This window comes from Andrographis paniculata, unplaced genomic scaffold (assembly GCF_009805555.1).
Source record: "Andrographis paniculata isolate CXL003 unplaced genomic scaffold, ASM980555v1 Contig70END, whole genome shotgun sequence".
Lineage (NCBI taxonomy): Eukaryota > Viridiplantae > Streptophyta > Magnoliopsida > Lamiales > Acanthaceae > Andrographis > Andrographis paniculata.
The window spans coordinates 2,033,679-2,049,560 of NW_026137607.1; positions in this window are offsets into that span (position 1 = coordinate 2,033,679).

The window sequence follows — 15,882 nt, forward strand, 5'->3', positions numbered from 1 at the left end:
TCATATTTGGAGTCATCATCAGCACCACGTCAGCAACGGCGGCCCAGCGTGGCAACTCCTGTAATGCCTCAATTTCAGAGTGTATAAAATAATACTACATTATTATAGCAAATAAATATTTTTATATTTTTTTAAATCAATAAATTAATATTCTTGAATAAATTATAGTCATATTTTATATATTATTATGATTAAAAAGACTGTTAAATAAATAAATATTGATAAAAATAAATATAAAATATAATATATATAATAATTTAATATAATAATGATAATAATGATGATAATGATGGTAAGGATAATAATAATAATAATGTTACTAATAATAATAATAATATAAATATAAATATAAATATATATATATATATATGTAAAAGCAAAGCAAACAAAACACATTTACGTAGACGCAGAAGCAGAACGCAAATAAGGAAGAAGAAGAAAAAAAGAAAGAAAAAAATTTAGCCTTCGAACTTCGGTATTGTTATTTTTACTATACGTAGAGTTTAATTATGGATTGTATATGAATTTAGATATTGAGGATATTAAATTAGAAATTTTTCAAAAATTCATAACTGGCTATTTAGCTATTTAATCGATTAATTGCTTTAGTTAATAGTCTATTCGTAGTCCTAGCGTTATATTCTGAGAATTTCATATCGATCCGAGCCGAATTGAAAATGGCAGTCTATTGCACATGTCTGTTTATTCATATCTTTAAGTATTTTTAGTTAATAATCAAGTGATTTAAATATTATGAGGTATAAGAGTTTTATAACTAGAATATCGCATTCTACTAAATATAAAAGTTTAACGCCTAACGAGCTAATTATAGAAATTAGTTTTTGAATAAGCAGGTAGCTCCTATGAATAAGCATATAGCTCATTTGGTTTGAATATGTAATGGGACAAGTGTACGTTGGAGGAGATTTTGGTGATATTGCAAAAGTTAGAGAGCGTCGATAAGAGGTAAGCAGTATGAAATTAAATCTGATTTTAAAAAATTAGGTATTCATGTTGCATGGATTCTGATTAATATATTAATATGATATTATGTGGATCATTCTGCCAGTGCATGTATATATTTATCGATATGTGTGCATATGCATGTGGTTGACTTCACAGTTTATGATATTTGATATGCGTATTTGATCGCATTGGTGAATTTATGAAAATGAGGATAAGTGAGTTGCCTCACCAGGCCTTTTTGATAAATTCACTTATTTGACATGCTACACACTTATTGCACGGTTTATCGGATATGTTTTATAGATCTATTGTTTAGTCGCCATGTGCAGTAGTGCTAGGCGAGGGCATTATCTGGGGTTAGGATATTCGACCCCGATGTATCGTAACACTTTGGCGATAGTGGACGATAGTAGTTAGATAACTGGGTGACTTAGTCGCATAGTCATTCAGGGATTAGACCCATTGTAGTTTAGACAGTGGCGGATCTAAGATTTTTAATTTGATGGGTCGATGAATTAATATAATTAAAATAAATAAATGCATCAACAAAATTTTGTATAAAAAAAAATTGAAACTTTAAATTAACAATCACTACTACATCAAAATAACTACAAGTGTTTATGATAAGATCCTATATTTTGGTATTGGTTGACAATAGGATCTATACTAACTTTCATAAACACATTTTTCTTTAGAAAAGTAACGAAACAATCATTCAATAATTAATCTTTCATGTTATTCCGTAATTTGTTCTTGATGATAGTTATTGTTGAAAATAATATTTTCACTATTGCAGTTGCTATAACAAGAAGTTTCATATAAGGTATTTCATTTTTTTTGTCTCAACAAATTTCATACAAAGTTCATTTATATCCTTCAATTTCTAAAATATCTCATTACATTGAACATCAATAATGAAATTATCCAATAATAATTTGAAAATCATCAATTTTGCTTCTGAAAATTTAGTAGGATATAATTCTGCAAGTAATTACAATCTCTCTCTATCAAAAACAGAAAATTTATTTTGAAAAAAAAAAAAAAAAAAAAGGGCAAGAAATCAATAACTCTTTTGGTGGGTCTTGTCAAATAGTCACTTATTCATGAAACAAATATAGCACTAATATTTAGGAGTGTATTTCTAATTTTAGTAATAATTAGTATTATTTTCTTATTTTTTTTGGTGGGTCAATTGACCCACCTTGTCTAATGTTACATACGCCTCCGAGTTTAGACGTATTCGGTCTAATCATTCGTGTTCAGTGTTGTTTCACTTATTGGAGTACCTACTAATGAAGTCTACCGGTAGTTTAGGATCGTATGTCAAACTCCAAACATGATCCTGTTAGGGTGCACGATGAGGAGTAAAGTTTCCAGGTTTTCCTTGGGTGATTCCAGGTTGCACAGATTCTACTATATTACACGGGATAGGGCTAGTCAGTAGGGGTCCTATCTTTGCTATCACAAACTATGGGGCGTCTTGTGATGAATAGCGACAACGTTTGGCTATCCATGTATTGATTGTGGAAGTCGTATGGTGAGTATATGGAAGTGATCGGATGATCATTATATTATTATGCGTTTATCAGGTCCTTCCTTGAGCAGGTGATTTTTCGGCTATTTATTGATGATGATCTAGTGAACTTGTTATTATGGGGCTGAGGTTATTCTGGCTGCTCACTTAGACAGATACAGTGAGCCTATTATTATGGAGCCGAGGTTTTTCCGGCTGCTCAATTCGACGGATGTATATATATGTGTGTGTATGTGTGTGTGTGTGTGCATATGCATCATTGTCGAGTTTGATATCTTTTGATAACTAAAAATTTGATTGGTTATGTTGGTGTATTCACAGGGAATTTTTATTCGAAGAAGATAATGTGGTGGATTATAGAAAATGATCAGATATGGTAAACATTTGTGATTGTAGACTCTAAGTAGTTATCATAATTATTTATACTCTTTAACTTGTGAGTTTCCAGGTTGAATACAGAGATTTTAAGTCGCGAATTTTAAATCAAGTACAGATCTTGTGAAAGCGGCGGAAAATGCAGTAAGGGACCCGCTTGCAGCGGATTAAATTCTAATTCTACGAAAAGCGGTAAAGTACTACGGAGGCAAGCGGCGCGGAGGTCAGCGGTGGAGTGCCCGTGAGGGGCGAACGAGGGGGACACGAGCGAGTGGCACAATGAATATACATATGTATAGATTAAGCGATAAATAGTGAATGAGAGGTGTTGTGTCTGAACTGTGTGTTACTTAATGGCTAAATTTTCCTGGATGAAATGAGTGGGTGGTGTTGGTGTTTAAACGGACATATATAATACGGAAGCAGGGGAAAAAGATGATGTAAATATATAAACCAAATTATAGAAAATCCTCATCATTGGTATCTGACCTTAAAGGATTTATAACAAGACTTCAATAACACCCAGAATTGGAACATTATAAGAAAGAAACCCTACTGTCACTAGGAATTTCTGCGACCTAATAGACCATCGCCTATGCCCCATTAATTATTCCAAATTCTGCTTCATTAGTGGCTTTACTCTTCTGTTACCTCTTTATAATCAAAACTGAATTAGAATCAGTAGTTAAGCATGTCGACAAGGCTCCCACATACTTAACTACATTGAACTACCTTGAAAATGTTTGTGACAAAAGACAAGGCTTGGATAATCAATTTTTTTGTGCTCTAAACCAGTAAAGTGGAATTCTTTAAAATCAGGGTTTGTATAAGTGTGAAAAAGTGTGAAAAAGTGTGAAAGAAATGGAGATGAAGAACTGAATGATATTTCATTACTTACTAGTAAAGCTGGAATTTCTAATTCTACAAAACTGTAAATGAAAGCGATAAACTACACTAAGTAAGCAGTAAAGTATTGGCCAAGGGAGAAGGGGAATCCCCACTCCCTTGGCCATTCATGTGGAAAACTCCCTTACAGGTTTGGAGCTCTCGGAGAATAGGAAGACAGCTAGAATGCAAAGAAAAGAAATTGCTCGTATATTCCTATCGAAGTATATCTACATACAGGTATCTGGCCCTATTTATAGCAGGTAGAAATAACAGTTACAAGCAGTTACAAGGCGGTTTCAACCGCTAGGCAGTTAGGCAGTTGATGACGGTTATTCTGTTGAAGCAGTTACTGGCCATAACCCCTAGTGTGCTCGCTTCGCTTGCATGGGTTTGTAAGGGCGCAAATCTTCCTCACTTTCCGGATGACTAGAGGGCATCAGCGCAGCTAGGCGGGCTTGCTTATGTTGGCTGGTAGTGGAATGGTTGTACCGCTGCAGTTGGGACACTTGGTCAATATTTGAGTTGGGTTGCCGTCACTCTGCAGCGGTGGGTGTCTGGGGCATCGCTTGCGAGCAGGAGAGGCTGCCGCTTGTGAACGGTGGAAGCTGCCGCTTGCCTCTCTTGCCTTAGTTTTCTGGGCGATGGACTCACCGCTTGAGAGTGGACGTGATTGTCGCTTGTGGCGTCTGCCTAAGCTTTTCTGGCTCCAAAACACCGCTTAAAATGGCAAAATTTGTTAATAATCTCAACAAACCAATTCTGGATCATGTCAAGCGATGGAGATCAATAAAGTATGCCATTAACCAGCTATTGTGATAGTTTTTATATAGAAATTCAAGTAATACGTAGTTTTGTCAAGTGGAGAATATACTTATATTTGGAGTCATCATCTTTGTTGCATCATTTCACTATTGGCATGGCATAACATGTATTTTATGATTGACGGAGATTAGACTTTATTTTAAAAGGTATGACATGACACATTTCACGTTAATTCTGAAAGTGGATATAATTCTAAATTGCTTTTAAGAAAAATATTTGATTCAGGTATGCATGGCACCTCCGGGACAGGGGATGTCTTGAGATATAGAAAGACGGGCTGAGTGAGTGAACTTACATCTATTATATTATATGTAAATTTTTAACCGGAAAAACCTCTCTTTTACGAGTGTGTTTTGTAACTATTCTTAAATCAGATTTTGTTATGTAATAATGCGCTTTTATGATTGATTTTAGCCTTAACACTGTATTGGGGGGTCCGAAGTAGAAAATAACGATCTCATGATTCAGTGTGACAGTAGCATTTCCAGTATGAGCTAACTTGAGGTGTTACAACTCTGGCACCGAAAAACCATTTTTGCAAAAAGCTTGTATTTATGTGACTATTTCAAATATGGTCCATTTAAAATTCTGAAATGATAAAGGATGTGAGATATGAGACTAAAAAATAATTTACTGTATTTTGGTAATGAAACACCATATTCGATAATAATTCTACCTCAAAAACATTAAACAAAAATCAAAAAAAAAAAAAAAAAAAAAAAAAAAAAAACACCTTAATTAGATATTTCATAGTTGTTTTGAATTTCAAATCTAACAGCAAGCCAAGAAGTGCTCAATTGCTTGAGCTAAAACTTTTCAGCGTATGTCATGTATATAAGATTCCAAGGATCATATAATTTAATTTATATATTTGACTTTACTTTTTGTAATTTTGTTTGAAGTGACCATTTGCCTAGAAATATGTATTGAATATAATATTTTGGAAGACTAATTAAGATATTGAATAGTTAAAAAAAAAAAAACTATAAAAAGATACGAAGTGAACAAAGATAAATATTATTCATATTGATGTTATGATTCTTGACACATAAATTCTTAATAAGGCAGTATTATTTTAAATATTATGTTTCTTTTCTTTCTTTTTTTTCTATTTGAAATTCCTTAAACTTTTATAATTATTTTATTCAAACTTTACTTTTTTATTCCTTCAAAATACAAATTTTTAATAATATTCCAAACAAAATCATATAGCTATACCATCTAAAATTCGCGCCTAAAATTCCAAAATTTTGAAATTTGCCGGAGGAGAAAAGTTGAACAGGTTCCTAAACGGGTTGAGATAATATATGCTAATGACCATAAATTTAGAGGCATTCGATCCATTCGGCCAATAGGTTTTTATATATATGGATCTTAATCGCAATCCAAATGAAGCATGCATGCCAATGGACCGAACTATGTTAAGCGAGGAGAGATGTCGATCATAGAACATTATTTCAACAAATATATATTTTTTTTAATTACGAGAGAACCTGCAATCGTTACTCTTCCATTAGTGTGTTTTAGGTAAATTTTCAATCGAACATAATAATCTGCAAACTAAGCCAGCAAAGCAAATTTCACTAGGCGAATCATTTGTTGCATATCCAAATTTTATAACTTCGAATACGTTGGCTTCAAGAAGCTTATGTGATAGCCGCCAATGTAACACCCCATAAATTTTGGACAAGTTTTGGATTAGTTGAGCATTCCCAACAGGGACGGAACTACACTAGAGCTTGAGGGGTCAATTGAAAATATTAATTATGATTTTTATGATTTTTTTAGTGTTAAAATATTAATGTATTTATATACAATTTGTCCCCTCCCTCCAAAATTATCTAAATTCATTTATAATTCTGTCATTATTTTTTATTTAAATTTATTAGTTAAAAATTAAATAAATTATAATATTTTGCCCCTCGTCGCGATTTAGATACTGGTTTGATCACTGATTCTCAAGCTCTGTCGAGTATTAGTTTGTGAGTTAGTAACTCCAAACCAACAAGCCATTCATTCATGAATTAGACAAAAGTTAATATTATTTCGGTCTTCATTTCATTATAAATTCAAAATTTAGGCCCTTGGAGGTGTTAGGCAAATTTCCAATGCTTTACCAATTTTGTGCCATTGTTACGTAGTTTATATTCAAGAATTAATGAATATAAATGCGAAAAACATTGAAGGGCAATTATGTCGAAGAATTTTGGTGTTTAGTCCTAAATAATTAACTCCCATTGTTATAGGGCCATAAAGATTTGTTATATAATAGGGTATAAAGAGTATCTAAACGTTCATAAAGAAGCCTTAGTAAGGTCATAATTAGGACACAAAGTAATAGTACGAACGAGGGTAGTACTATAAACCTTATGATTACGGAAATGACTCTTGAGCCTTGTATAATTTTTACAATTTTTTTTTATTAAAATATGCCAACTTTTTATACAAATTATTGTATTCGATTTTTATTTCATCTAAAAAATATATATACAAACACATAAAAAGATACGTTGTTACTTACCTTTGAGTTTCGTTAAAAATGCACAAAGTACTCTAGATTTTATTTTATTAAAATAAAAATCTCCTATGGTAGCAAAAAGCCTGCATAAATTTTTCTTTTTTTTTTTTCAAAAATAATAACAATATAAAATCATCCACCTGTTATGGAGATGTTATATTTGAAGATAAATGTCTTTTAATTTTTTAAATAAATCATTTATTCTATTTCTTTTTAGTCGCTATCGAAAGTGTGCACGGCGTAAATATCCTGTAAGCCCGATAAGAAAAATCACACTAGGCGAACCATGTGGAGGCGAGACTTAATTTCACGATATATCATTCTATGTAATATAATATCAGTCACATAAAAGACATGATTTTTAGAAAATTATATCAGAAATTTCATCTAATATTTTGTAATAAGATTTAAGAATAAGCTGTCGATTTTATCTATTTTATTTCTTTTATTAAGATAATGTTCTACTAGCTAGAGATTTTGTCATGTTGATTTGCATTCAATATTAGATCATCTATGTAATAAGTGTGTAATTCTCTTATATTCTTTATTTAAATATATGTATCTTCTATGCAAACTCAATATTTACCATTAGGGGATTTTATATGATAAAGAAAAAAAATGTAATATTTTTTGTATTTTTAATAATACACAACGATATATAATGAAATTTATTCCAAATATGTACACAGAAAAAGCAATTCACTACTATAAAATTGGGCTATAGTTGCAATAAAAAAAAGTCACGATTTTAATATAAATTAATGATTTTTTTACTAAAGAGTTACGAAAAAATATACAAAACTATTTTCGTAGAATTTCGCTTGTGACTTTTTTTAAATTGTGACATTTCTGTGATAATAAGTCACACAATAACACGCGTCAGTGACTTTATATAGCAACAAAATTTCGCGAATATTTTATAATGGTGACATTTTTGTGACAATAAGTTACAAAATAATACTATTATAATTTTGTGACTTTATATTAACAGAAGTTGAAACAATTCTGTGACTTTATATTTTTTAAAAATATATATTTTTTGTACCATTTCTCTGACAATAAGTCACAAATAATACCATGATATGTCTGTTACTTTATATAGCAATAGAAACTGCAAAACAATTTCGTGAATATTTTATAATTGTGACATTTTCGTGACAATAAATTATAAAACTATTACACTTTCGTGATTTTATATTAACAAAAGTTGAAAAAATTCCATGACTTTATTTTTTTTAAATATAATTATATTATAATTATTGTTCAATGCAATCAACCAACCACACACCATTGTTTTTTCTAATAACTCTGAAAGTCGTAAGCTAACTACAATCACACTATTTTTCAATTTAATTTACAAGTCGAAAGTTATTGACGGGATTCAGACCAATAACCTTATAGTTATTAAATACCTATCACGATTTGTCATGCCAACTTATTTATCTGCTTTAAAGTATTAATTTTTGTTTGTTATTATATTTTTACTATATAAATATTATTGATTATAAGTTTATCTTTTAACCATCTATACATATTTATTTAATATATATTTTTTTGGCAAAAATTTGACCTTGTCTATTTAATATAAAAATAATAAATTTATTTAACATATACTCCCTCCCATCCATTTCAAAAAGGCATTTTGGAACTTTGTAATAGATTAAAAAATAATAATATTTTATTAGTTAATAAAAGTATCTAAGAGGTTTTGACATTTTTTTCCTTAGACTTTATGTATAAAGTAATTGTATGTGTAATGACATGTTTGTAATTTAAATAAAAGTTGATGGTATTTTAGTATTAGTGTATGATTACCGTTTTTAAAATGGAAAAGTGATACTTTAAAGTGGGACAGAGGAAAATAGTAAAAAAGATACTTTGAAATATGATTGAGGGAGTAATATTTTTTTGGTAAACTGTTTTTTTAGTCCCATAATTGGACCCCCTTATCATTTTAGTCCCGTAAGTGGAGCCTGTCGCAAACTAGTTCCATAAGTGGAAAATTTTTGTTGTTTTAATCCTCCGGCGCCGGAGACGCCCGCGTGGCTCGCCGGAAGCCACGTGTCCGCCAGGTCAGCGATACCTGGCGGATACGTGGATTTTATTTTTCTTTTATTTTTTTTAATTGGACCAAATAAAATAAATTTAAAAAAATTAAAAAAAAAATTAAAATCCACGTGTCTGTCAGGTGTCGCTCCTGGACTCCGGCGAGCCACGCGGACATCTCCGGCGCCGGAGGACTAAAACAGCGAAAATTTTCCACTTATGGGACTAGTTTACGACATGCTCCACTTATAGGACTAAAATAATAAGAGATCCAGTTACGAGACTAAAAAAAGAGTTTACTAGTATCAAGACTTTTTTAATTTCAAATATTGTCAATTAATTATTTTTATCTTTATTTTTTAAACTCAATCCTTTTTCTAAAAGTATATCATATAAAATTTCAAAATTAACAATACATTTAAATCTATTATCAATATGGTAATTATAAATAATTAATATTTTTTTATGTAAATATTTGCAATAGATTAAATTAATATATTAATTAAATAAACAAAAATTAAATTAAATAATTTATAATTTTACCATAAATAGTAAAATTTTTTATAAATATAAATATAGAATTAAAATTTTGTTAATATTTTGATACTTATGTCATGATTTTAAATAATCATGAATAGTTAAAATAAATCATTCAATTACAATACAAGTAAAAAAAAGTAAAGATATTGAAAATGATTTTATTATTTTGCTATTACTTTAAATAGCTACAAACGATAAAAAAAAAAAGTTATGATTATTTTCGTTACTTATGTTGTGACATTTGAATATAAAAAGTCACTAAAATTATACGATGAAAATATCTGTAATAATTTAAAATATTGCAAGTATTTGTTATTTTTTCCGCAACTTAAAATAGTCATGAAAAAATTTTGTGACGGTTTTTGTGATGAAATAGTCAAAAGACACGGAGTAGAAATATCTTGGATATGTTCGCTACATAAGTCGTTACTTTAAATAGTCACGGAAAATTGTATATAACTTTTTCTGCAAATATTACACACAGAAAAGTCACAGAAAAAAGTTGTGACATAAATTTGTCACGGAATTACTCTCGTGACTTTTAGTTGTCGCGAATTAAAATCTGCGATAAATTTTCGCAATTATCCACCTTTTTTTCTAGTAGTGATTCTTTATGAGTATGTTTACTTTGCATGATTAGGATGAATAATATTATTTTATCCAACATAATCATGTATTTACTATTCTATTTCAATTTTAATATATTTCAAACCGTTAATTTTTAATTTTTTTTATTTAATCAGGTAGTTTGTTTGTTTCTTTGTGTGGAAAAAAAAATTGTAAGAACCAATTTGTCGATTCACTTCGACTGAATTTTGACTCACTTTATCTCTTTTGATTCCTCTTGTCATTATTATGGGATAATGAAAAAAAAAAAAAAAAACTAAAAAGAAAAAAAGAGAGAAAAAATATAATACAATTACAATAATATTTAAAATAAACTATTATATTTTTTATATAAATAATTATAATTAAAAATATTATATAGTATTGTAAATTAAAATAATAAATTGAAAGATAAAATAGAGGTAAAAAATTTGAATTTGAGGGACAAAATGACATAATTAAATTAACAAAAATGTATTTTTTTTATTTGAAAAAACAAAATGAGCTTGGGGCAGCTGCCCCGTGTCCCTACATGGTTCCGTTGTGTTTACTATGATATAATAATACTACAATCAAGAATTATTATTCATTCTCTTATAGGTGGAGTATTAAATAATATTAAAATATAACTAATGTAAAAAAAAAAAAACTATTTTATCTATCATTAATACCTAATTTACTATTAATTTTATCATTTAATTAAGAATATTTTAGATAAAATTAATAATCTTATACAACAATTTGTTATTTTAAACATTAAATTATTTTATCATATAATTATATAATCCATTAAAAAAAATACATATATTAAAATTATATCCTACAAAGCAGAACCACCCTATAAATATTATTAGAAAATATATTATATATACATATTAATATGATATATAACATACATATTTTATTCATTTATAAAAAATTAATAATTCAACATAAAATATTACTTTTATATTACATGTATAGTTTTCTATAGCAAACATAAAAAAACAAATTGATCTAAAAACACTAAGTGGAGACACTTGTAGGAATCTATCATTTAGAACATAAAATGTTCAGTTTCTGAAAATAGGACTTCATCTTCAAACGAATCGCTATTTCTATCATTCGGCGTCGGAAAGCTGCATGTGACACGCACGTGAGCTAATGCCAACCTGCCGTTGATGACATGTTGCCAATCGGAGCCGACGTGTGCGCAATGTTGCCAATTTCCGAAACTCAGGTGATAGAAATACCGATTCATTTTATTATCAAAAACTTTGAAATTTTGAGATTTTCCTACAAATTTTAAGATTGCAATTTGGCCCAACTTACATTTATTTGAATGTTTTGTCGATTTTGTATGGAGATTGATGAGATTCAATTTACATTTTTTTTAGGCTATCGTTTTAGGAATTAGGTTTTTATTTTTTACTTTTTTGAAATTTTAATTGATTAATGAAAATACAAATATAAAGATATGTATATGAGATGTATAAAAGTAGTATATGGAATGAAACTTGGGTGATTTATCCTGTTTTTCACTAATTCTTGCTAGTATATTAGATTATTAACATTGTAATAATGAATTATTGCGAAGTTGTGTATTAGATTTTTTTTTTTTTTTTTATAAACAAATTTCAATATGAACGATACATATCGGGTACTATATCAAAACTTCTAGTATATTAAATTTTCGGTATAAATGGTATATACCGCTACTATACCGAAACTTTCGGTATGCCGGTATACCAAAAGTTTCGGTACGGTACCAATATATATTTTGACATACCGAAAAGTACGACACCGATATATTTTGACATGTGACGTCAATCTATGATTCCAACACGCCTGCCTGCACAACTAGCGGGTCGAAGTGTTACATGTTAACAACCTCATATTTCTCCCACCCGAATGCATGAGTTAAATGTGTACCAACAAAGTCACGGTGCATCCACTCAAGTAGGCATTCTCAGCTATGAAGTCCCGTAACGATTTCAATATGTAACGATGACATATTGTCCCCCAAGTATAGGTGCCCAATTAGTTCACATCAATGTATCCCAATTAAAAATTGAAATTTAATAGTTTTTTGTTGTAGATAAAATATTGGAAAAAATAAATAAATATAAAGTCTAGTAAAATCATCAATGGCTACATGTCATTCCTGAATTTTACAATCTCTTTAAACTTTGCAAAAATCTCAATCATGGTGGTAGACTTCAAATTCCCCCCAAACAATCTCGACAATGTTTTACATCACGGTAGCATTGCCAGAAACATACATGCATTTTTCTTGTAATCTAAGTACTACAGAGAATTTTTCGATAGAAAACTTATTTTAATCTCCTCTCTGATTCTAAACGGTCAAAGTTCATTGTCGAACATATATTGACAATCACCCACAAATAATGCCAAGGTAGCTTTATTTTCGGACAATCAAATAATGCCCAAATGAGATGAGTTTTACAACTTTCAGGTGTTACTCGTTCAGCCTTTAGTTGAGCCATCTCATTATAGAAAATTAGTATAAGAAATCTAAAGGTAAGCTTTTTGTAATCTTTGTTTAACTTGAAAACATTTAAAAGAAAGACATAAGTCTACGCACAATAATTTTAAAATACTTAATAAATATAAATTAATTTAATTAACTTTATATAATATAACATTATAAATTATGTAGAATCCACTTAATTTTTTTTTTTCTATTTTTCTTTCTCAATAAATAAATATTTTTTATCTACATTTAAAACTCTTTATCTTTTATAAAATTAGTTTATATTAATCACAAATAAATCAATATTTTTTATTATTTGTATTATATAAAATTGTATTATCTATAAAATGATATTCATCTTGCATATATTTTTATTAAAATATAATTTTTAAAATATTTAAGTATATATTCTAAATTCTTTTAATAATATATATTAATTTTATTTTAAATTACTAACAATACATCTTATATAAAAATAATAAAATAATATTATAATTTACTATTATTAACTAATTAAATATTATTACTTTAAATACTATTTTTCTAATAAATATATTATTTGTTATTAAGAAATAATAATATTTTGAGCAAAAAATATTTTTGGTCATATTCAATATTATAATTATTGATTTTAATCTCATTAAACTATTTTTTTATCAATTTTTGTCTCACTCAAATAATAATTTATTAATTTTAGTCCCAAAATGGTTGACTGAGACTGAACATGACCATATTGGTTTGAACACGGCCGTATTGGATGACTTAGAATGGTGACTGGGCGCTCCAGATAGCTAACACAACCGTATTGGGCTCAACATAGCTGTGTTGATTACACTGCACTTAATATGGTCGTATTCATGCCCCTATTTACGGCCATGTTTTGAACACGGCCGTATTCATGCCCATGTTCTGAATACAACATGTTTCATGTTCATGACCCTGTTATCAACACAACCATGTTCTATGCTATATTCACGACCCTGCTCTCAACACAGTTTTGTTATAGACTATGTTCACGAACTGTTATAAACACAACCATGTTCTAAGCTATGTTCACGACTATTATTTTCACTTCTTTGTTAAAATTATTTGATATATATTTATAATTCAACAAATATATTTTGTACAATGATTTCATAATATAGAAAATAATCAATTTTTAATATTTTAAAAAATAATTGCAAAACATTATAAAAATAATAATATATTAATATATATTTTTAATAATCATAAATTAAACAACCACTCCCCTATGTGCCAATTGCTAGCGCATCCAAGGCCCCAGGGTTGACGGAATTGGATAAAGAAAAGAGCTTACAATTGTAGCGCAATTTTTTCTCTTACACCAGTACCTTTATTGGCTCTCCCGGCAGTTAAGCTGTCGTAAAGGCTTCATTCAGACTCTGAGGTAAGTAGGCGTTATATCCATTCGTCTTTTAGCCTACCAAAGTTTGGAGACCTGCTGCTTTTATATAGATGAAATGAAATGAAATATACACTGGAGTCACGGTACTAGAGTGTTATAATTTTATGATTATTAAAAATATATATTAATATATGATTATTTTTATAATTTTTTTTGCATTTTTTTTAAATATTAGCAATTGATTATTTTTATATTATAAAATAATTGTAAAAAATATATTTGTTTAATTATAAATATATATTGTAGCCATTAAAAATTAAATGCCTAAATTAAATTAAATATCATATATTTTGGAAGAAAATAAAATTCCAATAATATAAATATATGGTATTTAATTATGCACATATGTTAATTTTTGTACAATAAATATCAACCAATAATGCAAAAATTTGCTTAAAATGGAAGATAACGTACAAATATTACGTGCATAAATAGAGCCATAATAAATTTGGCAGCAAAATAAATCAATCTTGTCAATAAAGGAAGTATATAAATTAATATATTGCGAAAAAGGGCAATGATATAAAGATCTTGGCGAGAATGGAAGGTGCACAATCAAATCCGTCAATAATGAAAAAAAACATATGATGGAAAAGGAAATATTATAAAATCTTCCTATTGGCTAATCAGGACACGCCACATGACACCATTCAAAAAGGAAGCTGAGGCTACCATTCCCCTATAAATAGGAGTCATGACCAGTTCATTTGACAAGTTGCATCGAAGATTCAAGCAAAGGGGTAAGTCTCTAGATTCTCTCTGTATTGTTCTTCATGTTTTTCGTGTCATTCGAAGCGTTCTTCATCGAAAGTCGCTAATTTGGACAAATGATCCAACATTGGTTGACGAATCGATGAAGTTAATGTTCTTCGTCGTATGTCCAAGCCGGAGGAAGGATCAAAGCTCTCAAAACTGTTAAGGAATTCGTCAAAGCCAAGGGAAAGTCTTCAAAGTTCCTCTCAAAGCTTCAAGATGTTCACCGTGTTCTTCAAGAAAGCATCAACTAGGCTCTCTTCGATCCAAAAGTCAAAGGGACACGCTGTCAAAAGTGTTATGGAGCACCAAATTCACCTCTTCAAGGATCAAAGCTGTCAAAGCCGTTGAGGAATCCATCAAAGCCAAAGAAGAGCATCCAAAGTTCATCCCAAAGCTTCGAGGTGTTCATTGCGTTCTTCACCAAAGCAACAACTCGGCCCCCTTCAATCCAAAAGTCAAAGGGACAGCCACCAAAAGCGTTATGGAGCACCAAATCCACATCCTCAAAGATCAAAGTTGCGAATCGTCCAAAGAAGACATCAAATCCAAAACCAATGATCAAACTGCCACACGGAGACCAAAGCCCTCCGAACGGCGGCAAAGCTAAAACAAAGATCAAAGCCGCGGATCGTCCAAAGAAGACATCAAATCCAAAGCCGATGATCAAATCGTCCGCATGGAGACCAAAGCCCTCCGAACGGCGGCAAAGCTAAACCAAGGATTAAAGCCGCGGATCGTCCAAAGAAGACATCAAATCTAAAGCCGATGATCAAATCGTCCACACGGAGACCGAATCTCTCCAAAAGGCAGAAAAGGCAAACCAAAGATCGAAGCCGCGGATCGTCAAAAGAAGACACCAAATCCAAAGCAGATGATCAAAGCGCCCACATGGAGACCAAATCTCCCCAAAAGGCGGCAAAGCCAAACCAAAG